At 42.7% G+C, this 16,204-nt stretch overlaps 1 long non-coding RNA gene and 1 pseudogene across 1 annotated transcript in view; both read right to left on the bottom strand.

The window, feature by feature from the left end:
* Window positions 1-356: 356 nt before the first annotated feature.
* LOC134731299 (uncharacterized) overlaps window positions 357-16,204 on the bottom strand; it is an 86,799-nt gene continuing 70,951 nt past the window's right edge. Inside the window, exon 3 of the long non-coding RNA XR_010121287.1 lies at window positions 357-552. This is a non-coding gene — a long non-coding RNA (uncharacterized lncRNA). The remainder of the gene's footprint in view (window positions 553-16,204) is intronic.
* LOC129484266 (small ribosomal subunit protein eS24-like) overlaps window positions 14,035-16,204 on the bottom strand; it is a 55,909-nt pseudogene continuing 53,739 nt past the window's right edge.

The following is a 16,204-nucleotide window of genomic DNA, read 5'->3' on the forward strand; positions in this document are numbered from 1 at the left end:
AGTAACTCTTTGCAGCCCAAAGATTTGTTTCTCCTTCTAAAAAAAAAAAAGAAAGAAACTGGTTCCACTAAATTGTACAGATAAAACACTCATATTTTTAGAAGTTCACAATCTCATCTTTATCTGGGAGTTAGGTACTAGAGTCAGCACAAGGCAAAAATCTCACATAGTAAAATTCATCCTTGAAAATTACCTCAATTACCTGTAAAGCATAATGTACATTGTTTTGTATATACAACCTAAACACAATATGTCTATATTAATGATATGTTACTTACAGTTAGTCATAAATTAAATTTTCACGTTTCACCTCTTGAAGCACTTCAGAAATTTTATGAAGATTATAATAACTGGTTAGCTTTTTCAGTTTCTTTCTGTTTTTTTTTTTTTTTTTTTGTCGTTGTTGTTGTTTTGGCAGGGTCTTGCTCCATGGCCCAGGCTAGAGGGCAGTGGCACAATCACAGCTTGCTGCAGCCTCGACTTTCCAGGCTCAAGTGATTCTTCTGCCTCAGCCTCCCGAGCAGCTGGGACTACAGGCATGTGCCACCACACCTGAAAAATTTTTGTATATGTTGTAGAGACAGGGTTTCACCATGTTGCCCAGGCTGATCATCTTCTTTATATACAGTCTAGTAATCACACTCTTTGTCAAAGTTTTGCTAGAGCCCTCAATCATTCAATTTCTTCCTCCAGGATAATGAATACACTAGCATGTCACCCCATCTGACACCCAAATAATCTCTCTGTGGTTGGGGAATCATTAAAGCACTTGGCACATTATCTCCATAGGTTTTTGCCAAAATGCACCTTTCAGATTTGATTGAATCATTGCCCACGTGCTGCAGCAACTTGAATGGAAAGTCCTGCCAGCACTCACACCATTTACATTGTTCTTTCTCTCCAGAGCTGCTGTATTTAGTTCTCAGAAGTTAAATGAACTTACGATGCACTATAATGAACTAGCCTCAGTTTTATATTTTAAAAAATGTTCAAACTAAGGTAATGCAAAACAAGGCAAGTAAGCCTTCAATCTTGTTTTCATCTCAACATTTCCCTGCTCACAAACCTTAGGACTATTCTTTTACCTACTGAAAATGTCCCTGTGTTTTAGTTTGGCTGTTGAGGCACGTTACAGTTGGATCCCATAAAACCTTTTAGCCATTTTTCCTGTACTCCATATGATCCCACCAAAGAGTTCTTTTCCCTTTCCCCAACTCTAACCCTTATTTCTCCATGCCCAGTAGCCATTCTTCAAAGTCAAAGTTAAATGTTCACCCTTCCAAAAAGCTTTGATTGAACATCCAATTCGTGTGTGTGTGTGACAGCATTTCACTCTTGTCACCCCGGCTGGAGTGCAGTGGCACCATCTCGGCTCACTACAACCTCTGCCTCCTGGATTCAAGTGATTCTCCTGCCTCTGCCTCTCGAGTAGCTGGGATTACAGGCAGGAGCCACCATGCCCAGCTAATTTTTGTATTTTTTAGTAGAGATGGGGTTTCACCATGTTGGCCAGGCTGGTCTTGAACTCCTGACCTCAGGTGATTTACCCACTTCAGCCTCCCAAAGTGCTGGAATTACAGGCGTGAGCCACCACGCCCAGCCTGAACATCCAATTCTTAAGTGATATTCATTCACCTCACAAATATTGTTTAGTTCCTGCTATATACCAAGAACCTTTCTGAATTATTTTATAAAATAACTCAAGGATAACTATTGTGACTCAATAGTAATTGAGCCACTGTGGCTCACCTGTAATCCCAGCATTTCGGGAGGCTGAGGCAGGAGGATCCCTTGAGGCCAGGAGTTTGAGACCAGCCTGGCCAACATGGCAATACCCTCTCTCTGCTAAAAATACAAAAATTAGCCAAGTGTGATAATTTCAGCTACTTGGGAAGCTGAGGCAGGAGAATCGCTTGAACCCAGGAGGCAGAGGTTGCAGTGGGCTAAATTGGTGCCACTGCACTCCAGCCTGGGTGACAGAGTGAGACTCTGTCTCTAAATAAATAAATAAATAGGCCGGGCGCGGTGGCTCACGCTTGTAATCCCAGCACTTTGGGAGGCCGAGGCGGGTGGATCACGAGGTCAGGAGATCGAGACCACGGTGAAACCCCGTCTCTACTAAAAATACAAAAAAATTAGCCGGGCGTGGTGGCGGGTGCCTGTAGTCCCAGCTACTCGGAGAGGGTGAGGCAGGAGAATGCCGTGAACCCAGGAGGCGGAGCTTGCAGTGAGCCGAGATTGTGCCACTGCACTCCAGCCTGGGCGACAGAGTGAGACTCCGTCTCAAAAAAATAAATAAATAAATAAATAAATAAATAAATAAATAAATAAATAATACGGAGAGATTAACATTAATACAGAGAGATTAAGAACCTTGTCCAGGCTGGACATAGTAGCTCACACCTGTAATCCCATCACCATGGGAGGCTGAGGCGGGAGGATCTCTTGATTCCAGGAGTTTTAGACCAGCCTAGGGAACATGGTGAAACCCCCATCTATGCAAAAAATACAAAAATTAGGCTGGGCGTGGTGGCTGATGCCTGTAATCCCAGCACTTTGGGAGGCTGGGCAGATCACTTGAGGTCAGGAGTTCCAGACCAGCCCGGCCAACATGGTGAAACCCCAACTCTACTAAAAATGCAAAAATTATCTGGGCGTGGTGTCATGCACCTGTAATCCTAGCTACTTGGGAGGCTAAGGCAGGAGAATCGCTTGAACCCAGGAGGCGGAGTTAGCAGTGAGTAGAGATCGCAGACTGTACTCCAGTTTGGACAACAGAGGGAGAACCTGTCTCAGGAAAAAAAAAAAAAAAGTATATATATATATATTAGCTGGGCAAGGTGGCACGTGCCTGTAGTCCCAGCTACTGGGGAGGCTGAGGCGGGAGGATGGCTTGAGCCTAGGAGGCAGATGTTGCAGTGAGCCAAATTTGCGCCATTGCACTCCAGCCTGGGTGATCAAGTGAGACTTTGTCTCAAATAAATAAATAAATGGTAACTATTACTATACTCATTTTACCAGTGAGGGAATTGAAGTATTGAAGTACAGAGACCCTGTCTAAAAAAAAAAAGAAGCAGCAGCTTGTCCAAGGTTACATAGTAAATGATGGAGTTGGATTTGTACCCAAGCTGTCTGGCCTTAAACCTCTATCCCAAAATAAGATTTCCACTAAATGAAGTCTTTAAAATGTTTCTGGAAAACATGTAATCCTAAAGGAGATTTTAATTTCTCTTGCAAGGAGTTAAAATTGAGACTCGTGTTCCTGACAGGTCTCAGCATCAAATCATGGATATGACAAATATTAAACTATGAAAGGAAAGTAGAATTTTATGATCCTCTAAAACTGTACATGGAGAACAGTGGTTCAAGCTCATCTGGTTTCATCTCGTTTTACGGACGAAAGAACAGAGGTTCGGTTAAGTAAGAACAAAAACTCAGACAGATTTCATTACTTACCCAAGACCATACAGGTCCAGTCCTCTTGCCTCAGTCATCCCATTTATAAATCAGAATGACTGTCTGTAGTTCCAAAATAGGAACTCCCTGATTTATTATTTACTTATTTCCAAATTCCTTCTTTGCTCTCTTTATATTCCTTCTTCCCTTCAGTCCTTCCATATTAAACATTGATTGCCTATTTTTAGGTAGTAAATCACCCATTCCTTCTTTCTTGGCTCATGTGCCACAGTGAAATGTATGAGGAAATATGCAAGGACCTTACGAAAGTGGAGTGTGTTCAGTCAGGCACATAACTATAACAAACTACAACAAAAACCCTGCCTGCTAACACCAGATTCCTCTGGGATAGTGAAATGTCAGGCACTTAAAAAGAAATTATTTGAGTGCAGTGGCGCTATCTCAGCTCACTGCAACTTCCGCCTCCCGAGCTGAAGTTCAATTCTCATACCGCATCATAACCTATCCTGCATATGTGTTAGTCCAGCTCTTCTAGAGGACATAATATAAGGAACTGTTCCCAGGGCGCCAGAGTGGATGAACGTTGAAGATAGCTGTGCCTTTAAAACTTTCAGAACAGGCCAGGCACCGTGGCTCAGGCCTCTATTCCCAGAACTTTGGGAGGCCAGAGTGAGCGAATCACGTGATGTCAGGAGTTCAAGACCAGCCTGGCCAACATGGTGAAACCCTGTCTCTACTAAAAATAAAAAAATTAGCCAGGTGTGGTGGCGGGTGCCTGTAATCCCAGCTGGTCGGGAGGCTGAGGCAGGAGAATCACTTGAACCTGGGAGGGAGAGGCTGCAGTGAGCTGAGATTGGGACACTGCACTCCAGTCTGGGCAACAGAGCAAGACTCTGTTTCAAAAATCAATCAATCAATAAATAAAATCATAACAGACAATAGAAGTAGGTCTAAGAAAATTTGTGAGGCTTAGACTGGTACTCTTTCTTCCTTGCTTTTCCTCAGGATGCCCCTTATATTACATTTCATCTACACACTTGGTTTTCTCCCTTCTTTGTTCAAAGACTCTCTCTTCAAACTGCTTCAGATTATGCTCTCATTATCAAAAGCGCCCCACTGGAACACACCTCTTCCCACCAGGTATGCAGAGATCCTTCACATTGAAATTACATCTTTCTTTGATCAAATTACTCATTCCCCAAGTAAATTCAAGTTTAATCTTAGGAAAAGTATGCTTTTTTTTTTTTTTTTTTTTTTTAAGACACTCTGTCACCTGGGCTGGAGTGCACTGGCACTATCTCGGCTCACTGCAACCTCTGCCTCCCAGATTCAAATGATTCTCCTGTCTCAGCCTCCCGAGTAGCTGGGATTACAGGCACTCGCCACTATGCGCAGCTAGTTTTTTGTATTTTTAGTAGACACAGGGTTTCACCATGTTATCCAGGCTGGTCTCGAGCTCCTGACCTCATGATTTGCCCGCCTCAGCCTCCCAAAGTGCTGAGATTACAGGCGTGAGCCACCACACCCAGCCAGAAAAAGTATGCTATTTAAAACATACTTTTATTTTATGTTTTATAATATCCAAAGTAACCAATAGCCCAATCAAAGCCTTTGTTGGAATAAGAAAAAGGCATTGACTCTACTTCCATCTGTCAGAAAATTATCTTTTTTTTTTTAATAAATATATATACCAGGTTTTTTCCTATGGCCAAGACTAGAGTGCAGTGGTGTGATCACAGCTCACTGAAGCCTCAAACTCCCAGGGTCAAGTGATTCTCCCACCACAGCCTCCTGAGTGGCTGGGACTGTAGGCATGTGCTACCACATCCAGCCAATTGTTTTATTTTTTGTAGAGGCAGAGTCTCTCTATGTTGCCCAGGCTGATCTTGAATTCCTGTTCTCAAGTGATCCTCCAGTCTCCGCCTCCCAAAATGCTGGGATTATAAGTGTGAGCCACTGCATCTGACCCAGAAAATTTTCTTCATATACCAATTTTGTTAAGGCAACACATGTTTTTGCCATCTGTTAGAAAAACGTCATAATAAACACACACATCTATGATATCTGCAGTGTAAAGCATGCCTGTCCTCATGCAGCAGCTGTGCAGATACAGCCTTCCTTTCTTTTTTTTTTTTTTTTTTTTTTTTTTTTTTTTTTTTTTTTTGAGACGGAGTCTTTCTCTGTCCCCCTGGCTGGAGTGCAGTGGCGCGATCTCGGCTCACTGCAAGCTCCACCTCCCGGGTTCACGCCATTCTCCTGCCTCAGCCTCCCAAGTAGCTGGGACTACAGGCGCCTGCCAACACGCCCAGCTAATTTTTTTTTTTTTGTATTTTTAGTAGAGATGGGGTTTCACTGTGTTAGCCAGGATGGTCTCGATCTCCTGACCTTGTGATCCGCCCACCTCGGCCTCCCAAAGTGCTGGGATTGCAGGCTTGAGCCACCGCGCCCGGCCAAGCCTTCCTTTCTTGTCTTTTGACAGGACAAAGAGAATCCTCAGTTAACTGTACAACTTGGGACATATTTCATAGCCTCCAAAGTCTTTTTCCTCATCTTTGAATTTGATGTAATTGTGTCTACCTTGCATGAAGCTGAGAATTAAATGAGATGGTCAGCTGGGTGCAGGCTCATGCCTGTAATCCCAGCACTTTGTGAGTCTGAGGAGGGCAGATCACTGGAGGTCAGGAGTTTGAGGCCAGCCTGGCCAACACGGTGAAACCCCGTCTCTACTGAAAATACAAAAATTAGCTGGGCATGGTGGCAGATACCTGTAATCACAGCTGCTTGGGAGCCTGAGACAGTAGAATCATTTGAACCCAGGAGGCAGAGGTTGCAGTGAGCCGAGATCATGCCACTGCACTCCAGCCTGGGTGACAGAGTAAGACTCTGTCTCAAAAAAAAAAAAAAAAAGAAGTGGACCCTAATTCCCTTCCTTTTGTGGGCTAGACTTGGTTACTTGCTCTTAACAAACAAGATAAAATGGAAATGATGATGTGCAACTTCAGACACTAGGTCATAAAAAGGTATTATGGCTTTCACCTTGATACTTCTCCAACTGCTATGTTGCAAGCCTTATGGAGAAACTCATTTGGCAAGGAACTGAAGCCTTTGGTCAATAGCCATATGAAAGAGCTTGGAAGCAGATCCTGCAGCCTCAGTCAAGCCTTCAGATGAATGCAACCCTGGCCAACTTTGAGTGCAACCTCCTTAAAGACCCTGAGCCACACAAACCCAGCTTAGCCTCTCCTGATGTCCTCATCCACAGAAACTAGGAGATAGATGGTTGCTGTTTTAAGCTACTCAGTTTTGGGGGTAATGTGCTCCACAGTAAGCAATAACTAATAAAATCACCCTGTATGTACTAGACAATGTTCCAGGCACTGAGTATGTAATGATGAACAGTACAGACACAATCCATGCCCTCATGTGGCACTTACATTCTAATGGGGCTGACAGAATATAAACAAGTAAAGAAAGAAATAAAGCCAGGTAGCAATACATACTCTAAGAAATACAAAGCCAGCCGAGGCACAGTGGTTCACACCTGTAATCCCAGTGCTTTGGGAGGCCAAGACAGGCAGATCACTTGAGGTCAGAAGTTTGAGGCCAGCCTGGCCAACATGGTGAAACCTCGTCTCTACTAAGATACAAAAATTAGCCGGCGGTGGTGGTGCGCACCTATAATCCCGGCTACTCGGGAGGCTGAGGCAGGAGAATCACTTGAACCTGGGAGGTGGAGGCTGCAGTGAGCCAAGATCATGCCACTGCACTCCAGCCTGGGCGACAGAGTGAGACTCACTCTCAAAAAAAAAAAAAAAAAAAGAAAAAGAAAGAAGGAAAGAAAGAAATACAAAGCCAGATGGAGATATAGAGAGTTCCTAGGGATTGAAGAAGAGACGTGGTGGTGAGAGCAGAGTGAAGCATTTTTAGATAGGATGTACAAGGAGATAGCTTTAAGTAGAGACCTGAATGATATGAAGGAAGAATTATACCATTATGTAATGGAATAGTTTTTGTTTTTGTTGTGGTCATTGTTTTTTCAGGCAGATGAAATAAAAAATGTAAAGACTCAAAGGCAGAAAAGAACTTGACATATTCCAGGAGCAGCCAGAAAGCCAGTGTGGCTTGGGCGGAGGAACCAAAAAGCAGTATGCAATAGCGTCTGTGAGTAGCCAGAGAGACCATATCCCTTCCCTTTCTGAAAAGCCAACCATTGAAAAGAGAATAACACCCATGTTCTTTACTGTGAGCCACAAAGCCTGTCTCTCTGACCTCATCCCCTACCATGCTACCCACTTCGGTTATTGAATTCTGGGCACACTGGCCTTTGGTTAGCATTTATCACATCCAAAAATACCTTGTTAACTTTCTTACATACTTGTTTATTTTGTGTTTTCTTTTTTTATTTTAAATTTTTCATTTTTGTGGGTACATAGTAGGTGTATATATTCACGGAGTATATGTGATATTTCAATAGAGGCATGCGATGTGTAATAGTCACATTGGGGTAAATAGAGTATACATACCCCAAGCATCTATCATTTATTTATGTTACAAACATTTCAATTATATTCCTTAATTATTTTTAAATGTACAATAAGTTGTTGTTCAGTATAGTCACCCTATTGTGTTATCAAATACCAGATCTTAGTCATTCTATCTAATATATTTTCTTTTTAAAAAATCTAACTATATTTTCATACCCATTAATATTCCCCTGCTCCCTGCCCCCACTCCCCTTCCTAGCCCGTGATAACCATCATTCTACTATTTCCATGAGTTCAGTTGTTTCAATTTTTACTTCCCACAAATGAGTGAGAACATGTGAAGTTTGTTTTCTGTACCTAGCATATTTCACTTAACATAATATCCTCCAGTTCTATCCATGTTGTTTCAAATGACAGGATCTCATTCTTTTTTATGGCTGTATAGTACTCCATTGTATATATGTATCACATTTCCTTTATCCATTCATCTATTAATGGATGCTTAGGTTAATTTTAAATCTTGACTATGGCAAATAGTGCTACAATAAACCATGGGAGTGCAGGTATCTCTTCAATATATTGATTTTCTTTCTTTTGGGGATATACCTAGCAGTGGGATTATCAGATCATACGGTAGTTCTATTTTTATTTTTTTGAGAACCTCCATACTGTTCTCCATAGTGGCTGTACTAACTTCATGCTTGTTTATTTTGTCTCTTCCTATTACAGTGTAAGCTCCACCAGAGCAGCAGACTCATAAAACCTCGTGGGATGAATGAAAGGAGTGTCATCCCTTAAGACATTGGCAACAAAAGTATATCCTGACATATTCTACTACAAGTGCCTGCAGTAACCTATGCACAGAGGAGCAAATGAACTCCCACAGGAAGGTGGACAATCCCCGAACCAGAGATAACTGGAACTCTGGCAGTTTGAGTGGACACTCAATCACACACTCACACACTCACTCACAGCGTTATGCAATTCCAAAAATTATGTGTTTGGTTCCAGGCAGATACATTTTTCCCCTCTAAGTCCAAAATAAAGATGGAAATGCATATATCTAACAGACTACGATGGCAGAATTACTTTTCTTAAAAGGATGTGTAATTTATTATACTATCAAATATCAGAATAAGACATTTAAGATTATGAGAAGCTTTCAGATAGAGCAAAATGCAAATCCTGTCATTTACTTTCTATGTGATCTACGCAAGCTACTTAATCTCTCTAAACTTCAGTCTCTTCATCTGTAACTAAGGAGATTCTAATACCTACTTACAATAGTATTGTTGTAAAAATTCAATTAGATTCCAGAAAGTTCTCAGACAAACAAACAAAATAAAAACGCTGAGTGTCAAATGATCACAGGAGTCAAATGAAAGAGCTCTTGGCCAGGCGCGGTGGCTCACGTCTGTAATCCCAGCACTTTGGGAGGCCAAGGCGGGTGGATCACGAGGTCAGGAGATCAAGACCATCCTGGCTAACATGGTGAAACCTCGTCTCTACTAAAAAAAATACAAAAAAATTAGCCGGGCGTGGTGGCAGGTGCCTGTAGTCCCAGCTACTTGGGAGGTTGAGGCAGGAGAATGGCGTGAACCCGGGAGGAAGAGCTTGCAGTGAGCCGAGATCGCGCCACTGCACTCCAGCCTGGCCCACAGAGCGAGACTCTGTCTCAAAAAAAAAAAAAAAAAAAAGAGCTCCCAATGGCTAACCCTGGAACATTTTAAACAACAAAATAAATGAAATAGTATTGGACTATATAACTCAAAGTAAAAAATAAATATCCATAAGCCCATGGTGATATAAATAATAATTCAATAAGTAAATACATGGGGAAGAGACAAATCTCCCATGGAGAAGAACTTTAAATAATTTATGTAGATACTCAGCTCTCAAAGAGAGAGACCATAACCCCTCAGTCTTTAAGTGTGGGCTACCCATAGTGACTTCCTTCCAAAGAGTACAGTATCAAAATGAGGGTTGAGGGAAGAGTAACTTTATGGTGACGAGACCTAACAAATGCTACTTTAGCCAGGTGATCAAGTTCAACATCAACAGTGATGAATCATGTTGACACTATGTGATATGACGAAAGTGGCACTTTACCTCTGTGTTTTTCCTCCCTAAAACCTGTAACACCAGTCTAATCATGAGAAAAATATCCAATTAATTTCTTTATGCGTGGGTGTGTGTGTGTGTGCATGTGTGTGTGTGTGTGTGTTGAAATGATCGAGTCTCACTCTGTCGCCGGAGCTGGAGTGCAGTGGCGCAATCTCGGCTCACTGCAAGCTCCACCTTCCGGGTTCACGCCATTCTCCTGCCTCAGCCTCTGGAGTAGCTGGGACTACAGGTGCCTGCCACCATGCCCGGCTAATTTTTTTGTATTTTTAGTAGAGATGGGGTTTCACCGTGTTAGCTAGGATGGTCTCGATCTCCTGACTTTGTGATCCGCCTGCATCGGCCTCCCAAAATGCTGGGATTACAGGTGTGAGCTACTGTGCCCAGCCCCAGTTAATTTCAATAGAGGTGCATCCTACAAAATAATTGACCAGTACCCTTCAAACTTTCAAGGAAAAATAAGGAAATTCTGAAAAACTGTCTCAGCCAAGAAGAGCCTTAAAAAACGTAACATTGGCCAGGCACGGTGGCTCACGCCTGTAATCCCAGCACTTTGGGAGGCCAAGGCGGGCAGATCACGAGGTCAGGAGATTGAGACCAGCTTGACCAACATGGTGAAACCCCATCTCTACTAAAAATACAAGAATTAGCTGGGCGTGGTGGTGGGCGCCTGTAATCACAGCTACTCAGGAGCCTGAGGCAGGAGATCAGTTGAATCGGGGAGACAGAGGTTGCAGTGAGCCGAGATCATGCCATTGCACTACAGCCTGGGCGACAGAGCGAGACTCTGTCTAAAAAAGATAAATAAATAAAAATATAAAATAAAAATAATATCATGTAACCTAATGATTATTAGATACCTAATGTTCCAGGGATGGGATACTGAAACAGAGAAAGACATTAGACAAAAACAGAGAAAGACATTAGACAAAAACAAAGGATATCTGAATAAACTGTGAACTTTAGTTATTAATAATATATCAGTATTGGCTCATTAATTGTGGCAAAGGTACTATGCTAATCTAAGATGTTAATAATAGGGGAAATTGTGGGGGTGGGGTGGAGTCTATGAGAACTTTCAGTACTATGCTCTCAATTCTTCTGTATATTTAAAACTATTCTAAAAAAAAATGAAGTCATCCAGGTGTGGTGTCTCACACCTGTAATCCTAGCACTTTGGGAGGCTGAGGCAGGTGGATCACCTGAGGTCAGGAGTTCAAGACCAGCCTGGCCAATGTAGTGAAACCCTATCTCTACTAAAAATACAAAAAAAAAAAAATTAGCTGGGCGTGGTGGTGTGCACCTGTAATCCCAGCTACCCAGGAGGCTGACGCAGGAGAATGGCTTAAACCCAGGAGGCGGAGGTTGCAGTGAGCGAGATCACACCACTGCACTCCAGCCTGGGCGACAAGCACGAAATTCTGTCTTTAAAAAAAAAAAAAAAAAAAAAAAAGTCGATTTTCAAAAATGCAATTAGAAAATGTAGGGTAAAATAGATATAAAGTTCTTTTTTTTTTTTTTTTGAGACAGACTCTAGCTTTGTTGCCCAGGCTGGAGTGCCGTGGCACAATCTTGGCTCACTGCAACCTCTGCCTCCCGGGTTCAAGTGATTCTCCTGTTTCAGCCTCCTGAGTAGCTGGGATTACAGGCACACACCACCACACCCAGCTAATTTTTGTATTTTTAATAGAGACGGGTTTTCACCATGTTGGCCAGACTGGTCTCAAACTCCTGACCTAGTGATCCACCCACCTCCCAAAGTGCTGGGATTACAGGCATGAGCCACCACACCTGGCCAGATGTAGTCTTTTTTTTTTTTTTTTTTTTTGAGACGGAGTCTTACTCTGTTGCCCAGGCTGGAGTGCAGTGGCCTGCTCACTGCAACCTCTGCCTCCCAGGTTCAAGCAATTCTCCTGCCTCATTCTCCTGAGTAGGTGGGATTACAGGGGCCCACCACTGTGCCCAGCTAATGTTTGTATTTTTAGTAGAGACAGGGTTCCACCATCTTGGCCAGGCTGGTCTCAAACTCCTGACCTATTGATCCATCTGCCTTGGCCTTCGAAAGTGTTGGGATTACAGGCGTGAGCCACTGCACCCGGCCCAGATGTAAAGTCTAAGCACAGTGTCTGTTATTTATCATGGATACTGTAATGTAGGTCATCTACTCTTAGAGATCATTAATAGTAAAATTATTATTATTTTATGGGCCTGTAAGAAAGAAAAACTGCTGCCAATTAAACTATGACAAAATGCCTTAATACTGGTCCTGTGAGATGTATAAATCAGTCATGCCAACCTCCCATTGCTTTGAAACAACTTCATCACTTATGACTATCTTACTTTCTTCCATCTCATAAAGAATTTAGTCATTCCTTTTAGAAAAAAATTATGATATTAGTTACTCCCTGAATGACAAATATGTGCTGCACTAAATATCAAATGTATGCCCCACTACTCTGTGTCTGTCCTGTCCTCATAAACAATAAATTTGTGTTTCAACAAAAAGTCATAATACCACTTTTTTTCTTTTTTTGAGATAGGGTTTCACTCTGTCACCCACATTGGAGTGCAGGGGCACGATCATAGCTCCTCACCGCAGTCTCAACCTCAAAGGCTCAAGGGATCCTACCGCCTCAGCCTCCTGAGTAGTTGGGACTACAGGTGTGTGCTAATTTTGGTATTTTTGGTAGAGACCAGGATTTCGCCATGTTGCCCAGGCTGGTCTTGAACTCCTGGGCTCAAAGTGATCATGCCCATCTTAGCCACCAAAAGTGCTGGAATTACAGGCGTGAGCCACAGTGCCAAGCAACCATCTTCATCTGAACATTTTAAACAGCAATTAAACCCAACACCTGTAGTACTAACAATGCACATAACTGATTTAAGTGACACAAATTTGAACAATTATGATCAAGTTCACCTGTGCAAGGCAACGACAATTAGGTCACAAATGCTGCCTGGCAGATAGTAATTTTAACCTGTCATGCATTATAAAATATAAGTGACATCCTAATTTCAGAAATGTTGGCACCGCTGTGGCTCACGCCTGTATCCCAGCACTTCGGGAGGCGGAGGAGGGTGGATCATCTGAGGTCAGGAGTTCAAGACCAGCCTGCCAACATGGTGAAACCCTGTCTCTACTAAAAATACGAAAAGTAGCCAGGCATGGTGCCATGCACTTGGGAGGCTGAGGCAGGAGAATCGCTTGAATGCGGGAAGTGGAGGTTGCAGTGGGCCAAGATCACGCAATTGCACTTCAGCCTGGGCAATAAGAGAGAAACTCTGTCTCAAAAAACAACAACAACAACAACAAAAACTACTGGGCGTGGTGGTGTGCACCTGTAGTCCCAGCTACTCAGGAGGCTGAAGTGGGAAGATCACTTGAGCTGGGGAGGTGGAGGCTGCAGTGAGCTGAGATCCGGCAACTGTACTCAAGCCTGGGTGACAGAACAAGACCCTGTCTCAAAATAAATAAATAAAATAACTAAAAAGTCATTTCAGAAATGTTAAAATGTGGAAATAAAAAGTGTAACTGGCCAGGCACAGTGGCTCACGCCTGTAGTCCCAGCACTCTAGGAGGTTGAAGCAGGCAGATCACTTGAGGTCAGGAGTTCGAGACCAGCCCAGCCAACATGGTAAAACCCTGTCTCTACTAGAAATACAAAAATTAGCTAGGTGTGGTGGCGCACACCTGTAATCTCAGCTACTTGGGAGGCTGAGGCATGAGAATTGCTTGAACCCAGGAGGCAAAGATTGCAGTGAGCCGAGATTACACCACTGTACTCCAACCTGGGCAACAGAGTGAGACTCCATCTCAAAAAAAAAAGAAAGAAAGAAAGAAAGAAATATGTACCTTAGAGAGTTTAGATAAGTGACTATGGTATAGCCATAAAATGGAATACATTGCAGCATTAAAACGAATAAGATAGACCTTTTCTTTTTAAAGTTTTTAGTTTATTAATCTTCTTGTGAAAAATCCACAACAGCCACAAATAACATCATTGCAGCACCTTTACTCCTTCGGCTTTTTGCCAGCACCAGCATTGGCTTTTGCAGTCCCCCTGACTGTCTTCATTCTGTTCTTGCGTTCCTTTTGTTGCTCTCTTGAGGTCTTTTTCTTCTCATACAGGCCATGTCTTGCAAGTCAATGTTTGGGTTCATTTTTCTTTGCATAATCCAGGGAATCATAAATCATGCCAAAGCCAGTTGTCTGGCCACAGCCAAAATGAGCTCTGAATCCAAATACAAAGATGACATGCGGTATGGTCTTGTACATTTTGGCTAGTTTTCCCTGAATTTCTGTCTTAGGCACTGTTGCCTTCCCAGGGTGAAGGACATCAATGACCATTTGTTTCCTCTGAAGTAGTCGGTTGGACATGAACTTTCTAGTGCGGATAGTTACCATGCCGTTCATGTTGGCAGTCTATCCTCAGAAAGCCGGGGAGGAAAAGAACAGATAGACCTATTTTTATTTACGTAGAAAGATATCTAAGACATGTTTAAAAATGTAAGTCACATATGATCAATTTCTGTAAAATAAAGACTAATAAATATACTAATGTTAATATATGCACAAAAACATATGTGGATTTGTAAAAATAACATGTTTTGCTTACATAATCAGTAAAGAAAAAAGAATATAAGCAATCAGTAAATCTTTGAATAAATTTAATAATGTTCACTGGTAAAATTCTTCATTTAAAAAATGGTTTTAAGCAAAACAAATTAACTGGACCAGGACCAGTTCTAGGTGTTTTCCGATGCATTCTCTTAACTAACAACGATAACAAAAGCTGACTAACCACTTATCACAAGGAGTGGTTAAGGGAAATTCTGCATAGCATAAAATGTTGAGCTAGATCTCTAGGCCAAATTTATTTAGTACAGTTATGATATAAAGGGTGATAAGCAATTATTAAGTATCTAGGCCAGACTTGGTGGCTCATGCCTTTAATCCCAGCACTTTGGGAGGCTAAGGCGGGTGGATCACCTGAGGTCAGGAGTTCGAGACCAGCCTGACCAACATGGTGAAACCCTGTCTCTACTAAAAATACAAAAATTAGCCGGGCTTGCTGGCATGCACCCATAATCCCAGCTACTCAGGAGGCTGAGGCACGAGAATCGCTTGAACCCAGGAGGCGGAGGTTGCAGTGAGCTGGAATTGCACCACTGCACTCCAGCCTGGGTGACAGAGAGAGACTCCATCTCAAAAAATAAAAAAATAAAAAATAAGTATCTAAAAGACTGTACTAATTTGTAACCCATCTTAGGCCGGGCATGGTGGCTCATCCTTATAATCCCAGCACTTTGGGAGGCTGAGGTGGGTGGATCATCTGAGGTCAGGAGTTCAAGACCAGCCTGGCCAACATGGTGAAACCCCTGTCTCTACTAAAAATACAAAAATTTGCCAGGCATGGTGGTGCACTCCTGTAGTTCCAACTACCTGGGAGGCTGCGGCAGGAGAATCACTTGAACCCAGCAGGTGGAGGTTGCAGTGAGGTGTTATCGCACCACTGCAGTCCAGCCTGGGCAACAGAGCAAGACTCTGTCTCAAAAATAAATAAATAAATAAATAATGTGCAACCCATCTTAAAACACCATTTTAGGAAATACTATGCTGCTATAAAAATATACTAATTTGTTTTTGTTTTTGAGACAGAGTCTTGCTCTGTTGCCCAGCCTGGTGTAGTGGCACAATCTCGGCTCACTGCAGCCTACACTCCCAGGTTCTAACAATTCTTGGGCCTCAGCCTCCTGGCTAGCTGGGATTACAGTCACATATCACCACACCCGGCTAATTTTTTGTATTGTTTTGTTTTGTTTTGTTTTTTTGAGACAGAGTTTCGCTCTGTCACCCAGGCTGGAGTGCGGTGGCACAATCTCAGCTCACTGCAACCTCTGTCGCCTGGATTCAAGCAATTCTCCTGCCTCAGCCTCTCGAGTAGCTGGGATTACGGGTGTGTACCACCATGCCCGGCTATTTTGTACTTTTAGTAGAGACAGGGTTTCACCATATTGGCCAGGCTGGTCTCAAACTCCTGACCTCAGGAGATTCATCCGCCTTGGCCTCCCACAGTGCTGGGATTACAGGCGTGAGCCACCGCACCCGGCCAGTTTTTTGTATTTTTAGTAAAGACAGGGTTTCACCATGTCGCCCAGGCTTGTCTCGAACTCCTAAACTC

This window comes from Symphalangus syndactylus, chromosome 6 (assembly GCF_028878055.3).
Source record: "Symphalangus syndactylus isolate Jambi chromosome 6, NHGRI_mSymSyn1-v2.1_pri, whole genome shotgun sequence".
Taxonomy (NCBI): Eukaryota; Metazoa; Chordata; class Mammalia; order Primates; family Hylobatidae; genus Symphalangus; species Symphalangus syndactylus.